Source organism: Mesocricetus auratus, unplaced genomic scaffold (genome assembly GCF_017639785.1).
Source record: "Mesocricetus auratus isolate SY011 unplaced genomic scaffold, BCM_Maur_2.0 Super-Scaffold_100003, whole genome shotgun sequence".
NCBI lineage: Eukaryota > Metazoa > Chordata > Mammalia > Rodentia > Cricetidae > Mesocricetus > Mesocricetus auratus.
The window spans coordinates 35,463,523-35,480,138 of NW_024429188.1; the positions used below are offsets into that span (position 1 = coordinate 35,463,523).

General features: G+C 37.1%; 1 protein-coding gene across 3 annotated transcripts in view; it reads right to left on the minus strand.

Annotated features, from left to right (window-relative positions):
- The window catches only part of Il1rapl1 (interleukin 1 receptor accessory protein like 1), a 1,266,931-nt gene that overhangs the window by 48,071 nt on the left and 1,202,244 nt on the right, over nucleotides 1-16,616 (minus strand). The gene's annotated exons all lie outside the window — the stretch shown is intronic.

Here is a 16,616-nt window from a genome sequence, read left to right on the forward strand (position 1 = left end):
GTATAATGGCAGATACAGGTTAGTTGGCCACTTTAATAAGGTAGACATAAGTTCTTGACTAAAACGTACAAGTGAATCTAATGACTCCATAATGCTAAATTTATTCTTTGCCATTTACAACACTTTTATTTACATCGCACAACAGAAAGAGTCTAGCTCTAACTAGTTATATGAATTTCCTGGATTCAAGTAGAACCAGAAAGTAAGAGTTACATATGAGTCCAGTAAGAGACTACCCTGGTAACATAAATATAAGAGAACAGTTAGTCATGGTTGTCAAATGAAGAACTGAAATGTATGCCCCATTGACATGTCTGCTGACATCTAGAGTAAACTAACTCTCTCAATTCGATGTGACAATACATTATGATAATAATCTGTCTGACTCTGAGTGCCAATACAGTAGTTCCAAAATACTGGATGCTTTATAACCAAGCTATGAGTAGTAGTGGCAATTTTGAAAATTTGTATATAGGACTTCTACAGGATAAACAGAGAGGAAAGTACAATGTACTACACTCCCCTCTTTTAAAGAGCAGGGCACTTTGTGCACTGGGTTCTACACTTTCATTAACAAAAATATTTTTGTGGGCTAAAATAACTGTCATTATTTGGTTTTTGTCAGTTGTGCAAGAAAAAATTCATAACACCTTTTCTAATATTTTAAGATGTAACAGTCTTTTGTACTTGCTCATTTTTAAACATTTTCTGCTAGATTTCTAAACATCCTGATCAGGCAAGTCCATACAATAGCTATAAGCTTTTCAGAGTAAAAACCGAAACGCCTGCCAAGCTAAGTGGCATAGCCCTGTAATCTCAGTTATTGATGAGTAGAGGTAATTGAACCCCAAGTCTGAGGCCAGCCTAGATTGTATTGTTCATTCCTGGACAGCCTTGCCTACTATATAAGAAGGCCCTGACTTTAAAGGGCTGATACTGGAGAATAGTTGTGTAGCATGTTTCAGGTCCGGGGTTTGACCATCAACAATGAAAAAAGGAAAAGAAGCTTACTATTGCTTTTTTGTACACAAACTTTCTTATATGGTTTAATATTGAATTCACTTTTAGGGAACATTTATATTATAAAAGATAACTGGGCATCAACATTCTTAACGGCCATTCCAGTATATATTTCTATAGAATGTATTACATAATGCTAATTTTAAATGAAGTATTCTTTGCAGTTTTTGGGACAAGTCTTTCCTATGCAGACCAGGCTGGTTTTAAAGCTAGGACCATCCTACCTCAGCTTTCCAAGTGGTGGAATTACAGGTGTGTGCACATTTACACCTGGATGTACATTTAAGATTTTAGTAGTTATTTTTTTTGTACCTGAAATGCCTGTTACCATGCCAATGTAGAGATAATTCACTAACACATCTCAAACAGAATCAATATACATAACTTAAAAGGCACATACCAATAATGTACATAATCTGCTATCTGAAGGATCAAATTTAAGTTTTGAGGGAAGATTCAATGCCTCCAAGTAATAAAAGAAAATCTCCACAGATTGCCTAGCTTTACAGTACAGTTTTGTTAAAGACACATAGACTGTATCATGAATAATTGAGCTTGACATTCCTTAGCTGAGGCTGACTGAAGTTCTGACAGTGACCTGAAATATTCCTTCACATTACTCCTTTACTCCAACAGACAGAGGAACTCTAGATCCCTAACTGTCACTTCCATTATCTTCAAGCTTTCTGTTGTTCCATCTAGGAAATGGCTCCATCACTCATGCAATGCTTTCTTTCTCATTGTGTTTTACCTGACATTTGACCTTTAACTCCAGCTCCAAGATTGCTTTTATCTGCATTGCTATAAGAGTAGGAGAATTCCATCTAAAATAGTAGATTAGTGAAATTCAAGGAAAGAATATAAGAGGATGAATGGCAGAGAAGAAAGAACATCAAAGTGAGTAACTGAAGAAATTTGGAGAAAATAAAATGACTTCCCCACATGGGAAGATGAGGTGTACATGGAACATGGATGGAAGGGAACACATAGGTAGGTATGGAATATTGATAAGACCAGAACAGCAGCAGTTCTGTTCTTCTGTGTAAGCCATTCTGAACAACTGAGCATTTCATTTGAGAAAAAAATGTCAAGCTGGGGATAGGTTTTGAACAGCATCTGAAAAGAAATCTCATCTGTCATGCAAAAATCCAACTCTCATTGCATTTTTAAACTTGGAGTTGAAACAGATAGGATCAAGGAGGATTAGGAATATAGTATAGTGCTCTGGCATTACTTAACAAGTCATCACTGCAAGTATCAGATTATTAATACATAATTGTTTCCAAGGATAAATAGTACATAGAAGCAATGACTATAGAATGTTATGCTTAGTACATATGTGTTACCAGGAGATATCTCAAAGCAGAGTTTAATAGGAAGCTTGAGAAACTAGAAGGAAAGCTTAGTGGTTAGGAGCACTGACTTATTCCAGAGGACCAGAGTTTGGTTCTCGGCACAGCACCTACATGGAAGTTCACAACCATCTGTGACACCGGTTCTACAGGGATTGACTCTGCTTTCTAGTTTCTGTGGGCATTGCACACACGTGGTGCACAGACATACATGCATGTAACACACACACATTCTCTCTCCCTCCTCCCTCCCCCCCTCTCACTAACACACACACACACACACACACACACACACACACACGAGAGAGAGAGAGAGAGAAATGGAGAGAGAGAGAGAGGAGAGAGAGAGAAATGGAGAGAGAGAGACAGACAGAGAGAGATAAACAAATCTCAAAACTTAAAAATTTAAAGCAGGTAGTTTGACAAAATAGATAAAAATACAGTTTTATTAGTATAATTTATATGTGTCACAGTGATGTTTGTATGATAATGAGAGAGTGAGAAAGTGGGAGACACAGGAGGAGAAAAAGAGGAAGAGAGCAGAAGAAGGAGGAGTAAAAGGGAAAGGAAAGGATATAAAAAGAGGAAGAAATTGGTAAACTAATTTTGAAGTGCTACCTACCAGCTCTTTCTCAATATAGGCCATAGGGAAAGACCATTTAATGATCTGTGCTGTTTCGTAAAGAGAGTTTTCAGTAGTTTCTCTGAATTGTATCCACTTGTGTTGCTGAGCAAAAGGCTCCAGTCCTCATCTTGTGCATAGCTCTGCTAGTAGGGAAGACCCACAGAGGCCAGTGGAAACTCTCTTCAGGGAAGAGCAGTAAAGTCCAGTTCACATAGGAAATTCTACCCAATGGCTAATGAGAAAAACTCAGTGACTTTGGCACTTTTCCTTTGGAAAATGGTGACTAGGCAAATGTATGACAGCTCTGACCTTGGATCCTAAGTGTGTTGTTTGAAATTAGAAATGATGGATTATTATCCTTTTCCATCAAACTGAGTAAGAATCACATTTGACAGAAATCTGAAGAAGACAATGCATTTCGATCCATTAGTGGCAAATATTACAAATATATATTGATTGAGAAAGACAAATGGTAATTTGGCAAACAAAGGTGATGTGACTGTTTATACCCTAGCCTAATAAAATCACCTAATAGGTTTAAAACATCTATCTTCTAAGAATAGCCATTCATTATGAATTCCATACCCTTATGCTATGTAACAGCATACATAATTGTGGGATTCTTTTCATTTCCATTTAGTCCATTGCTCACACTTTGAATTCCAATATATTGTCCTACCTTTCAGAAAAATACTCAGCGACCTGTACTTTTTTCCAAAATACTTCTTAGAATATATTTGTTTTATATAATATACAGTGACTAAACTGTTTGCCTGTCTGCCCAGCAACTAGAGTGAACCATTCCTTAATGTAGAGATTATAGCTTTATTTACCTTTGTATTAGCAAAATATATTCCAGTGTCTTGAATACATTGGAAACCCAATAAGCAATGACAAATTGTTAATATTCTTAATAGCTTTTAAATTTGTACTTGATGTCAATTCCTCTTTCATTTTTGAGAAAAGAGCTTTTTCTGTGTAATTCAGGTTTGCCTAGAACTCAGTATGTATTACAAACTGCTCTAGAACTCCTGTTTCTCATTTCTCAGCTTCCCAAGTATTGGGACTATAGCCGTGTACTACTATACCCAACCTCTTGTTTTCTTTTGTAAAATTTTACTGCATCATTATTTTAAGGCTACATGTCCATATATCTCAAAAGGCCAAATCTATCTTATAAAATAGCTTTCACATTGCAAATGTAGAGCCTTCTAATTCAGATGATTTCTTCACAATATGTTGAGGTGACTCATCAGTTGACATGAGTTTATATCCACATGGTCTTAAATTTTATAAGCAGGCTGATAAACATAGCAATTAAAAGTTAAATTATAGAAACACTACTAGTTGACTAAATCAGAAGTAATAGATGCTAAATATTTGTATTTATTTTGCTACATTGCACTACACTTAATGCTCTTGTGGTTATTCAAAACTATAAAATCTACAGGGTGACCCAGTGGATTTAATGTATATGAAACTTGGAAAATATGGATGAAAAATGCAAAGAAATTGGAAGGGAGGGGTGGAGGAACATTTTCAAAAGACATCTGTATTATAAAATTCTCAAACAACAAGAAAAATTTAATATAAACTGTATTTGGGTTGTGGAGGAAAGAAGATTAGAATTTCAATGTCTTCTTCATCTACACAGCAACTTAGATGGAAGCCTGTTCTTTGAAATCCTGTCTTAAGCAAAAACAACAACAACAACAAAAACAAAACCCTAAAACTGAACATAATGTGAATGGATACTTTATTTAGATAAAAAGAAACCATATTTTTATTTTCTGAAGTATAAGTTATTTCAATTATGCAAATGAAACACTTACATAACAGTCATTTACTAATTAAGTTTTAGAAGTTTCCCTTCTAATAGAAAATTCTTTGGTATTAGTATTCAATAATGAGAGACCATGTAGGGTTCAAATCATTCTAAACAACAAACATCAAGTAGAGGAGATGGATCACTATCTTGTAGAACAAACAGTTCATGTGCTAATTCCTAGGCAACAAAATATATACTGTCTCAATCTATTTGTATAGACTTTTCATGGAAAAACGTACCATTAAGAAATGTGAGTTACCTGGGCGTGGTGGTACATGCCTTTAATCCCAGCACTTCAGGGGCAAAGGCAGGAGGATCTCTGCGAGTCTAGTATGAAATTTTGCAAAGATACACTTCACTATATTGTGAGCGTGTAGAAATGAACAATGAGTAAGGGCAATTTAGTGCAAAAAAGTTCTTTTTTCCTTAAAGGAGTAAGGAGCAAGTTTGTAAGTTTGGAATGTATTTTTAGACTTTCTGTATATATATACAAGGCATATACCTGATGTTCACAGAAGCTAGAGACAGTTGTCAGATCACCTGGAACTGGAGTTATAGATTATTTTTGAGCTACCATATGAGTGCTGTTACTTGAACACAGGTCCTTTGGATGACCAGCAATTGCTCTAAAGCACTAAGCTATCTCCTCACACTCATAAGTTTTGAAAATTTAAGCTGTATTTCATGATTTGGAGAACGCTTAGAAATCGTATTAGATTTACCTCTACACAATGTGTTATCAGTTGAATAATAAGCTAGAAATTTACTTTCAAATGATATAATCAAGAATTATCATCTGGAGATTAACTAGTTTCGAATGATACAATCAAATGAATGTGAAATTAATGAGTTAAGTATTATTATACAACAGCTATACTATTTAGGAGGAAAATTATTATTTCTTAAATCATGGGATAATTATTTCTTAAAACTGGAGGATACAAAATACAGCAATTTCAAGCTTGGCAGATTTAAAAGCATATGTAGATAATTTTTATCAGATGCAAAACCACAAAGATAAAAACAACAAACAGAATGATTGCATATTTTTCTTCACTGTGTTTGTTATCTAGCATATATCTGGATATATTTTTAGTTCAAAGGAAAACAACGAAAGGACAGGTTAGTTAGTGCTTCTAATGGCTATTCCTTTCCTGGTGCATAAGCCAGTGGTAGAATGTTTCCCAAGTATGTCTGTGGCCTTGGGTTCCATTGTCAGTACTGAAGAAAGAGGTTCATATGCCAGTTTGGGGAAGAAGCTTCAGGATTATTTTTACAATTCCTAATGCTACCACTTTCTTTCTATAAACTACTAATTTCACATCCTTTTCTTAAGACAGTCTACTTAAAATTTGTTCAAATATGTTGCTACCCGTGATGGTTCAATGAGAACGGCCCTCATAGCTTAAATTTTGAACACTGGGTTCCTAGTTTGTCAAATTATTTTGGAGGAAGATTTGGAGGTGTGGCATTTTCGGAGGAAGTGTGTCACTGGAGATGAGTTTACAGGTTTCTAAAGCCCACACAAGGCCTAATCGCCACCCTTTTCTCTGCTTCCTGCTTATGGATAAGATGTAAGCTATCAGCTACTGCTCCAGCACCATTTATGCCTTCCTACTGCAATACTATCTGCCATAAGGTCTTGGACTCACCTTCTGAACCTGGAAGCAATCACACAATTAAATGCTTTCTTTTATAAGTCGCCTTGGACATGGTGTTTCTTCACAGCAATAGGAAAGAAACTGAGACTTATCTGACAGAATTTTGATTTGACAAGCGGAGAGAAATCTAGAGAATTTGAACCTTTAAAAAGCAATTTGGGTCATTTTATTCAAGAGGTTAAAGTTATCTGTTAACAGTAGAATGACTTATTGGTGTTTTAAGGCTTGTATAAATTAGGTTGGGGACACAGAAGCACCCCTATCATTGTTCATCTCCTGAAAAAAAGAGATGAAGAAAGGAAGAGAAACATTTGAGCCCATAAGCAGGAACTAAGAACAGGAAAGCTTACAAGAAGACAAAGAATGACAATGGCATATAGTGTAGCAAGTAGTTGGTGTGTAGAAGCAAGATGTACAAATGGAAGGTTGAGTGGAGGGTAGAATTGGGGGAAGAGGGAATCATAGGTTAGAAGACAGATCTGGCACCAGTGAGACCTCTAGTGATCTAAACAGATGACACCAACTGGCAAGCTTAGCAATAGTGGAGAGACCACCTCGAATGCCCATTCCTGATAATGAACTTGATGTCTATAACCATCCTGGAGCCTTCATCCAGTGACTGATGGAAGCAGAGGAAAACACCCACAGTTAAACACGGAACTGAACCCAAGGAACCCAGTGACAGAGAGAGAGGAGCAATGAGCAAATAGACAAAGATTGGGCTGGCAAAACCAGCAGAGACAGCTGATCTGATCAGGGGAGAGCTCTTGGACCTCAGACCTACAGCTGGGAGGCCAGCATGGGACTGATCCAGACCCCCTGAGTGTGAGAGTCAGTGAGGAGGCCTGGGCAACCTATGGGGGGCCCTGGGTGGTGGATTAGTGTTTATCCTTGGCATACAAACAGACTTCGTGTGTCCATAACACAAAGAGGGATGCTTTCTCAGCCTGAACTCTTAGGGGAGTGCCTGAACCCTGCCCTGAGTGAAATGACAGACTCTAGATATCCCCTATGTGGAAAGAATTGGCAATAGGGTGGGAGTCTGGGGGCGTAATGGGGGGTACGGGAGGAGGGGAGGGAGAAGGAACTGGGATTGAAATGTGAAACAAGCTATATACAATTAAAATAATAAAATAAAAAGATGTACAAATGGGGCACTGATATAAACCGAGCCATAGTATTATATCCTGTTTACAAAAGAATGGAGGCAGAAGCAGTTTGCAATGGGATATGACTTGTCAGTCTATGGCACATCTTTCTGGGTGATTGAATCCTGGTTTTGAATTCAGGTAACTGATAGATGTACATATTATTCCCAGTCCGATAAGAATTGAACTGATTTGTTTCTTCTACCTTCCCTCTAGGGGAAAATAATGTTATCTCCACTTGTAATTTAGCTCAATATTCTTTTGTTTCATAGACACCAGCTGTTCTGGCTTTTCCTTTGACCCCGTCAAGGCATCATCTGTTTGGCTTTCTCATATCATATGCATATTGTTTTTCTAAAATTCATTCCTCTTACACTGCATGAGAGCCAGGATTGTACATTTTTCTGAAAAACATCTGCTAACAAGAATGCTATGATTGGTGCTTGTATATCGTAAAATCAGCAACATTTATATGCACATAATATGTATCCGACAGGACTTTACCAATACCATTGCTATTATGATTTTAGCTTTTTCCAAATATAAGAATCAGCATTAAAAATATCCGTGTTTGGTATAAATCTAACTATTCATCCTGTTATTAGGAGCTAATATCCCTCTTTTTTTCATTTCTAAATTGCTGTAACATGCAATTTCTGATGAGACAATTTTAACTGTGACACGGAGCTAAGCATTACAGCTCTTCCTTACCCTCTTCCATTTATTTATTGAAAAAGAACCCAACTCTGCATCTCATCTCTATACTATTGCTTAATTGCAAATGCAGGATATTAGGAAATTAGGGTTAGAATTCCAGAAGGTAGAGGAGAGATACATATCTATTTAATTTTCTTTTCTACTAATTTCAGATAGCAAGAGACATGTCTAAGCTGTGGCCCCGAGACACCTGCACATCAGCTGCTTCAGTCTGCAAGAGCTGGGGAAGTGAAGGTAATGGTATTCTTGCTGCTGCCAGTTGATATCTGTAAAAGCTACAGCAAATTGCACTAAATGCTTCTGCTGCCTCTTTGGCAGAAAGGTGCACCGTCAGCTCAATCTCACTAGGTTCTGAAGGAAGCACGGAAATTGATCACAAAAAATCATTTGCTATCTAAAATGAGAACAATGCTTGTCACAATACAGCTTTCTACCAGGCCATATTGTGAGCATATCTTAAAGGGAAAAGAATACATTTTCCCTTTAACTAGCATATTCCAATCAGCTAAGTAGGAACATTTCTTATTTAATGCAGGTATCTAATTAAATATCACTTAGTCATTTTTAAAACTATTGAGATCAGAGGATCTCTCCACTAGAGGACACTCTCGAACTTATTCAGGAATAATGAGAAACAAAAACAAACACACCAACCAAACAACCAAGCACACACACACACACACACACACACACACACACACACACACACACACCATTCCTTCTCTAATTAAAAGAAAATTTCTTCCCTAATTAAAAAGTATCAGCATCCAGAGATCTTACTTGCAGCAATTAGGAAACAGTGAGCATTTTTTCTTAAATAAGATGTTGAATAGTAGGGGAATTTTAATTTTATTTCATCATTAATCATGCATATTAAAATAACTCTATGATCATGGTAAAGTTAAATATTTTGCCAAAGACTACCCACTTAAGATAAAAGTAAAGTGGTTTACAAAACATATTTATCTTTTGTCATTAGTTATACAGAATAGGTTCTTTTTCTAGAAAGCTAAATCCTTAATTCAAAAACATAAAATGAAAAGAAGAAAATCTCGTTTTTGTTTCCTCTCTGTCGCTTTCTCTGTATTCTCTGTCTGCCCCTACCCTACTCTAGACAGGAAAGAAAGTTCTTTTAGAACCCCCTCAAGACATTTTACTTAAGCCAGAACTAGGACCTATGGCAGCAAAGAGTTGCCAGCATCAACCTGTAGATAGTTCTTCTGAAATCAGAGAGTTACCTGAGAACCTTGAAAGAAAACAAATCAATGGGAGGGACTGAATGTGTTACAATCATACTTGAAAACGTTATTCCCGAAATATCTCACATCTGCTCATATTTGTAGGGAACGAAATCACAAGAGAAGTACAAGGCATACATTTTAAAACATGCTAAACAAATCCAGCTCGTGTGTGTGCTTTCTGCAGCAAACGACCTTGCCAACCACTTCTGTAAGAAAAAAGTCATGCGTGGTCAGGCAATAGATTGTAAGTGGATTTAAGTGACTACAAATAAGTTAGAATTAACCAAGTTAATATATGGTCATAGTACCCATGAGAGTGCTCATTAACTGATCGTAATGATCGCTAGAATTGCTGTTATTATGGGATGGAAGTCTTTCTATAAGTGATGGTCTTGCATGAAGACAGACCAAATTACCCAATTCAAGAATCAGGGAGTTGGGCTTTAAAATCTGAGTAAGCTGTTGGGATTACTTTCCATACTGATGGAATAAAGAGAGGTCATAGCCAAGTGCTCCAGAAAGAACCATAGATTAGTTTTTGAAGCCTGTGTTCTTTCTGTGTCAAATCAAAGCTCAAGGTGTCTAGAATAATGATTGGTGAAGAAAGGTACACAAAATTATTTGTCTCCCAGTGTCACCTAGTGGTTTGTTCCTAAGCATGTTGCACATGAGTGTTGGCAAGGGGGCTAGCATAGCAGTGAGATTCATTCAAGTGACCTGAAACAGATGTGCTCAAACGGGTACTGAGGAACTTTTTAACAATGTCTGGGGGGTGAAAGCAAGAGTAAATTTGCTCCTGAGTTGAACAGTGGATAGAAGTCATGATACCTTTGATCGCTAATGAAGACATAAGAACTCTTTGTAATTTTTATCATTTATAATTGTTTCAAGTTATGTGCAAGATGCACATCTCCTCTTGCAGACATTTGGATATTGTTACTGCAGAGGCTTTTTGATCTTGTGCTGCTTTGGATTTTGTGGTTGCATCTTGTTTAAAATATGCACTGTATGTTTTCTCTTGTAATCAGGTAGCCCCTATACAATTCATTCCTTGATTCCTTCATCCCCTGTGGCACAAGCCTACCCTTCTAGAGTCTTGCACATTTAAAACAAATTATTACTTGTCAACATCCAACTATATATAAACTAGCCACTAGAAATGCACAAAGGAAACATTTATCTGGAGTCAGCAATCAGCAAAGAACTTAGAATTCAAGCATCATAGGCAGTTGAAGGGAAAAAATTAAAAGAAACGAACAGACAGGTATATGGAAAGGAGAAAATTGAAAGAAGGTGGGAAAGGGGATATTAGCGCTGATGTGATGGATAAAATAATAGCTTCATCAGCTTATTCAGATCTTTATGAGTTCGAGGCCAGCCTGATCTACAGAGCTAGTTCCAGGATAGTCTCGAAAACAAACAAAATAATAATAAAATAAAAAAAATGTACTTCAGGTGTCAGTGAACTCACTGTTGTCTATTTTCCTCTGTCCTGCATAGAAAGTCTTTTGCTTCTCCCCATTATACTGAAACTTTATAGTAAGAACTGAGGGTGTTTCTATTACCCCTTCATGTGGCTTAGCAAAACATGTCTGATAGCCTCTGATTCTTAATCTCTAATAGAGTATTTTACAGTTTATTTTTCTTTGTCTGCATTCCATAGGAAGAAATATGGTAACAGTTTAAATGAACTGTAATTAATAGCAGTTTAAACCACTGAAGTTCCAAATGGGAGGGAATTTTCTGTGATGAATTAATCAGGAAAAGTCTCAGAAGCTGGTAGCATGCATGAGTATTTTCAGTACTTTATGAATTCCCTGTTATTTTCATTATCACTCTATGACCAAAGCTATTTCAATTCTTTTCATTCTTAAGATAGACATATCATTTCCTTTTGCAACCTGTCATCTCAGTCCATTCAAATAGTGGTGTCTTTAAAACCACTTGAAAGAAACCCTTATATTCTGCCTTTTATTCTTTCCTGATGCTAGAACTTCAGGTTCAGTAGCTATCCTCCCACCCCCATGCTTCAAAGTATTTTATTATAACCAAGCGTATGACTTCCTGAGAAGCATCAACTTTCTTCACAAGTCTTTTTTTCCTTTTGGGATTTCAATCACAGATTTTATCACCTTACTTGTCTGCTCACAATATTACCTCTGTTCCTGGCCTTTATGCTGAAACAAGTACCTCATTAAAACACACACACACACACACACACACATATGTGTGTGTGTGTGTGTGTGTGTGTGTGTGTGTGCCCATCTTCCATTTCCAGAAATACAGGTTACTCTTCTGTTAGTTACTGAGAGATTTTTTCTAACATGCTTTTAAGTGACACCTGTCTTATGTAAGGATTACAAGACTTAACCCAGACGGTTTATAACCCTCAAGATGTACTCAATAAAGGCGATTGTAAAATATTCTACAAGACTTGTCACCATCAAACAAAGGTTATCATTAGAGAGTACACTTACATTTCTAAAAAATATTTTACTTTTTGGTCTAGTATTACTATTTCCAGTGTGTTTTTTTATATAAGCAACTCTAAGTGGACAAATGTAGAAGGAAATAAAAATAAGCAAATTTTCTTCTCTTTAGGAAACAGTCATTTGAATCACTGAATAATGATGAATACTTTTGCTGTGTGTGGTCAAAAAAGCCTTTAATCTCAGTACTTGTGAGGCAGAGGCAGGGGAATCTCTGTGAGTATGATGCCAGCCTGAACTACAAAGTGAGTTCCAGGATAGCCAGGGCTGTTACACAGAAAAACAAAACAAAACAAACATGAATACTTTCTCCAACATTTTTATGCAAGTACTTACATTAGTATTCTACTTGTGAATATACTAACAAACTTGTGTTTCTGCCAGTATTTGAATTTTATATGCATATTTGGGTACTATAATTCATATAACTAAAAATATAACAACTATATCTAAATATTTGCAAGAAATCCCATCAACAACTACCTAGCCTAAAGTAAAGAGTAAAGTCATTTGCTGATATCTAGATGATGCTTTAAAACATAATAACTTGTGGTATTAGCCACGAGAATGCTAAGTGTACTGGTAAATGCTGCTGATTAGATGTGTGTTATGAGTCAGATATCATCTTGGATTGATAAAAATTCTCATTGATCTAATTTATCAAATCATTCTGATATGTTTTTTATCTAAATATAGCAAAACAAGAAACAGAAACCTCTAACATAGCCGGATTCTTGTGAGCAGAATTTCTAGTCACATGAAAATTCATTATATACATGCATGGAATTCTCAAACAATAAAATTGAAACTGCGAAGCACTTTTTAATTAGTATGTTTTGTGTACCTGTGATTTTAAGTATGCCTTGAATGTATAAATTTATCGACTAGAGATCACTAACACTCATTGAGAGAGCAACACTAAAAGAATGTGAACAAATGCTAAAAGAGTAATGCTGCTCACCTGGTTCAGTCAGTTTTGCTGAGTTGGCACTTGTTTTCAGACTAGCTCCCCTTTCTATTGGTCCCTTACTTAAAAGTAGTGTTTGGCACCTTGTTTCTACTTACGGTTTTTAGTAACGACATAAAACTATAACCTGTGGTAATACTTGTTCCATTATGAGAGCCAAAGTAATGCAAATATTATTTATAGTCTTTCCTTAATTTAAGTCAACACCGTCACCTCTATTTGTTTAACTGTTTCCAAATTTATAATAGCTTTGTTACTGCCTATTTAGCTCAGTCAAATTGTATTTCCCAGAATTCCCTTTATTTATCTACGTCTAGTCATAACAGGCTACAGGAGAAATTGTCTTAACACTAGTGGAGAATAAAAAAGGATAGCCTCGATTTAATAGCATGTAAGTGAATACACACGTGCTAGCTGTTGTATACTACCTTGCTTCATTAGCAAGAAACAGCAGCTGGGAACAATTGCTCTTTTCCTTGAAATCTTTCTTCAGTGTCTGATTGCTATACTAGACAACTATGGGCTTGCTCCTTGAGTCAACACAACACAGGTTTCAGTGTACCTAATGGAATTCAGCCTTGTTTACAATACTCCTATCACTTATGGAGACTACTTTGCTGTTCCTCCAGATTATCTAAGCCAATTCTCCATTAAAATTTTCTCTCTCTCTCTCTCTCTCTCTCTCTCTCTCTCTCTCTCTCTCTCTCTCTCTCTCACACACACACACACACACAAACAGTAAGATCTATATATAATATCATAATGTTCTGTAACTCAGAACACTGCCTGATACATATGGTATGACAAAGTTATCACTTTTACCCTTAATAAAGATTTCTGCTCTCTCAATGAGTTCTTTTTTTCCTTTTATCATTTTTTATTTTAATTTTAAACATCTTGTTTTACATGTCAATCCCAGTTCCCTCTCCCTCCCCTCCTCGCGCACTCCCCTTCCCCCCCAGCCTCCCACTCTATTGCCAATTCCTTCCACATAGGGGATATCTAGAGTCTGTCATTTCACTCAGGGTAGGGTCCAGGCACTCCCCTAAGAGTCCAGGCTGAGAGAGCATCCCTCTTTGTGCTATGGGCACACGATGACTGTTTGTATTCCAGGGATAGACACTGATCCACAGCTCAGGGCCCCATAGGTTGTCCAGGCCTTCTCGCTGACACTCACATTTGGGGAGTCCAGATCAGTCCCATGCTGGCCTCCCCACTGTCAGTCTGGGGTCCAAGAGCTATCCCCTGTTCAGATCAGCTGTCTCTGCTGGTTTTGCCAGCCCATTCTTTGCCAATTTGTTCATCGCCAATTTGCTTATCACTCCTCTCTCTGTCACTGGGTTCCTTGGGTTCAGTTCAGTGCTTAATTGTGTGTTTTCCTCTGCTTCCGTTAATCACTGGATGAAGGCTCCAGGATGGTTATAGACATCAAGTTCATTATCAGGAATGGGCATTCGAGGTGGTGTCTCCACAATTGCTTAGCTTGCCAATTGGTGTTATCCCTTTAGATCACTCGAGGTCACTCTGGTGCCTGATCTGTCTTCTAACCTATGATTCCCTAAGAACAGCCAAAGCTAGTAGCTTGGTATACACACAGCATGATGTATCAAATGCTAAATAGTGAGTTTCTCTACCACCGTGTTTCCCAGTCCTTTTGTGTCATACTTATTTGGTACAGTTTGACTTCCACTGAGAGCATGTGACTGAAACAAATTCTTTGGGTAGTTACATTTTACTTTTTTTTCTACATCCTTCATATGCTTTACCATCCCTTCTGTAGTACTGTCTCTACTGAAAAATATAGTTTTTAAGGCTGTTTAAGTCATTGATATGTAAAAGCAAATCATTGTCTTTATCAGCCCTACAAGACTCAAGGATCTATGCAGAAGAGGAGAAAGAAAGATTTTTAAGAGTCAGAGGTTATGGATAACACCAAGGAAGCAGTGTCTTCCAGATATAATGGGACTGATGCACATATTAATTCACCAACACTGTGGCAGGACACACAATACCTACACAGAGGTTCAAGCAGGATGGACTCCAAGCACTGAGATGGAGAAATAAACTGAGTTCCACCCTTAACTAAGATTCTATTTGTGATTGGTACCAGCTGGTAAAGGAAAAAAATCATAGCTTTTGTTGTTGTTGTTTTGCAATGGAGTCCTCATGCCCAGGATCGTTGACCTATACAAAATGAACTCAATGGCATTTTGAGGGCTTTTTGTTTCATTTTGCTTATTTGTTTTGTTGTTTATTTTTGTTGGTGGTGTATGTTTGATTATTAGAGATTTTGTTTGTTTGTTTTTTGTTTCTTTTATTCACTGAAAATGAGAGGGAGACAAAACATAAACTTGGGTAGGTAGTGAGGTGGGAAGGATAAAAAAGAATCCATACTTAATGTGCAATTGATTAACGTGTAGAGAATAAGTGTCTGTGGAGTGTTTAAATGGTATATCTATGTCAAATCTCTTTGTCAAGCTCAGGGAACATTGGAAAAGAAGAGATGGAATGCTTGTAAAGAGCCAAGATTGGGATAACCCAAGTGAAACAGTATTTTTTTGCACATGACAGATCACTTGTACTCATGAACTCATAGCGTATGTTGCTGCCATCACAAGAGCTACCCATGAATAAGCTAGCCAAACTTCCAACATGGATAGGGGAAGGGAACCCAAGGCCTCATTTTGAAGAGCTATTTTAAGTAGATGGCTTCTAGGGGAGGGATACTCAGTTTCCTTTAATGGCCTGGCCTCTTGAAGGTCATTCATCTTCCAGAGGGTGGTGCTACACCCGTGAGTATTTGTACACCATAAATGAGACTCAGTGAACTATAAAAAAAAGAAATGAGAAAATTGGGAGGAGGTAGAAGGTAGAGGAAGAATCAGGGAGCAGTTAAAGTAATGAGTAGAAGGTGAATATGATCAAAACATACTGTATACAATTATGAAATTCTCAAAGAATTATGCCTTCTAGCTGTGACATGGAAGCTCCCCCTCCCATGAAATCTCAACAACATGGCTGTGTAAATAAGACCTAACAATTGATGATGTCCAAACATAGATGAGAGAAATCCTATAGGGTTCCACCCCTAGATGAAGAGGTATAAACAATGAACAGCTTTTGAGAGAGGGAGAATTTGTCTTCCCCAGGGATGAGATCATAGATTGTATATCTATTACAAAGTGGTCCACATTACAAACATATATTTAGGTAACCCTGAATAGATTCAGCAGTAGAAGAGTGTTCCCCTTTCTTCATATCCTCTCCAGCATAAACTGTCATTGGTATTTTTATTTTAGACATTCTGATAGCAGTAAGATGATGTCTCAGAGTTGCTTTGATTTGCATTTCCCCAATGGCTAGTGATGTTGAGCACTTTCTTAACTGTCTCTCAGCCATTTTAGACTCCTCTATTGAGGATTCTCTATGTAGTTCTGTATCCCACTTTTTAATTGGATCCTTTGGTGTTTTGGAGACTTGCTTCTTGAGTTCTTTGTAAATTGGACAGCACTAGAAGAAACCATCCTGAGTGAGGTAACCCAGGAGGAAGGCAGGAGGGGAGGGAGAG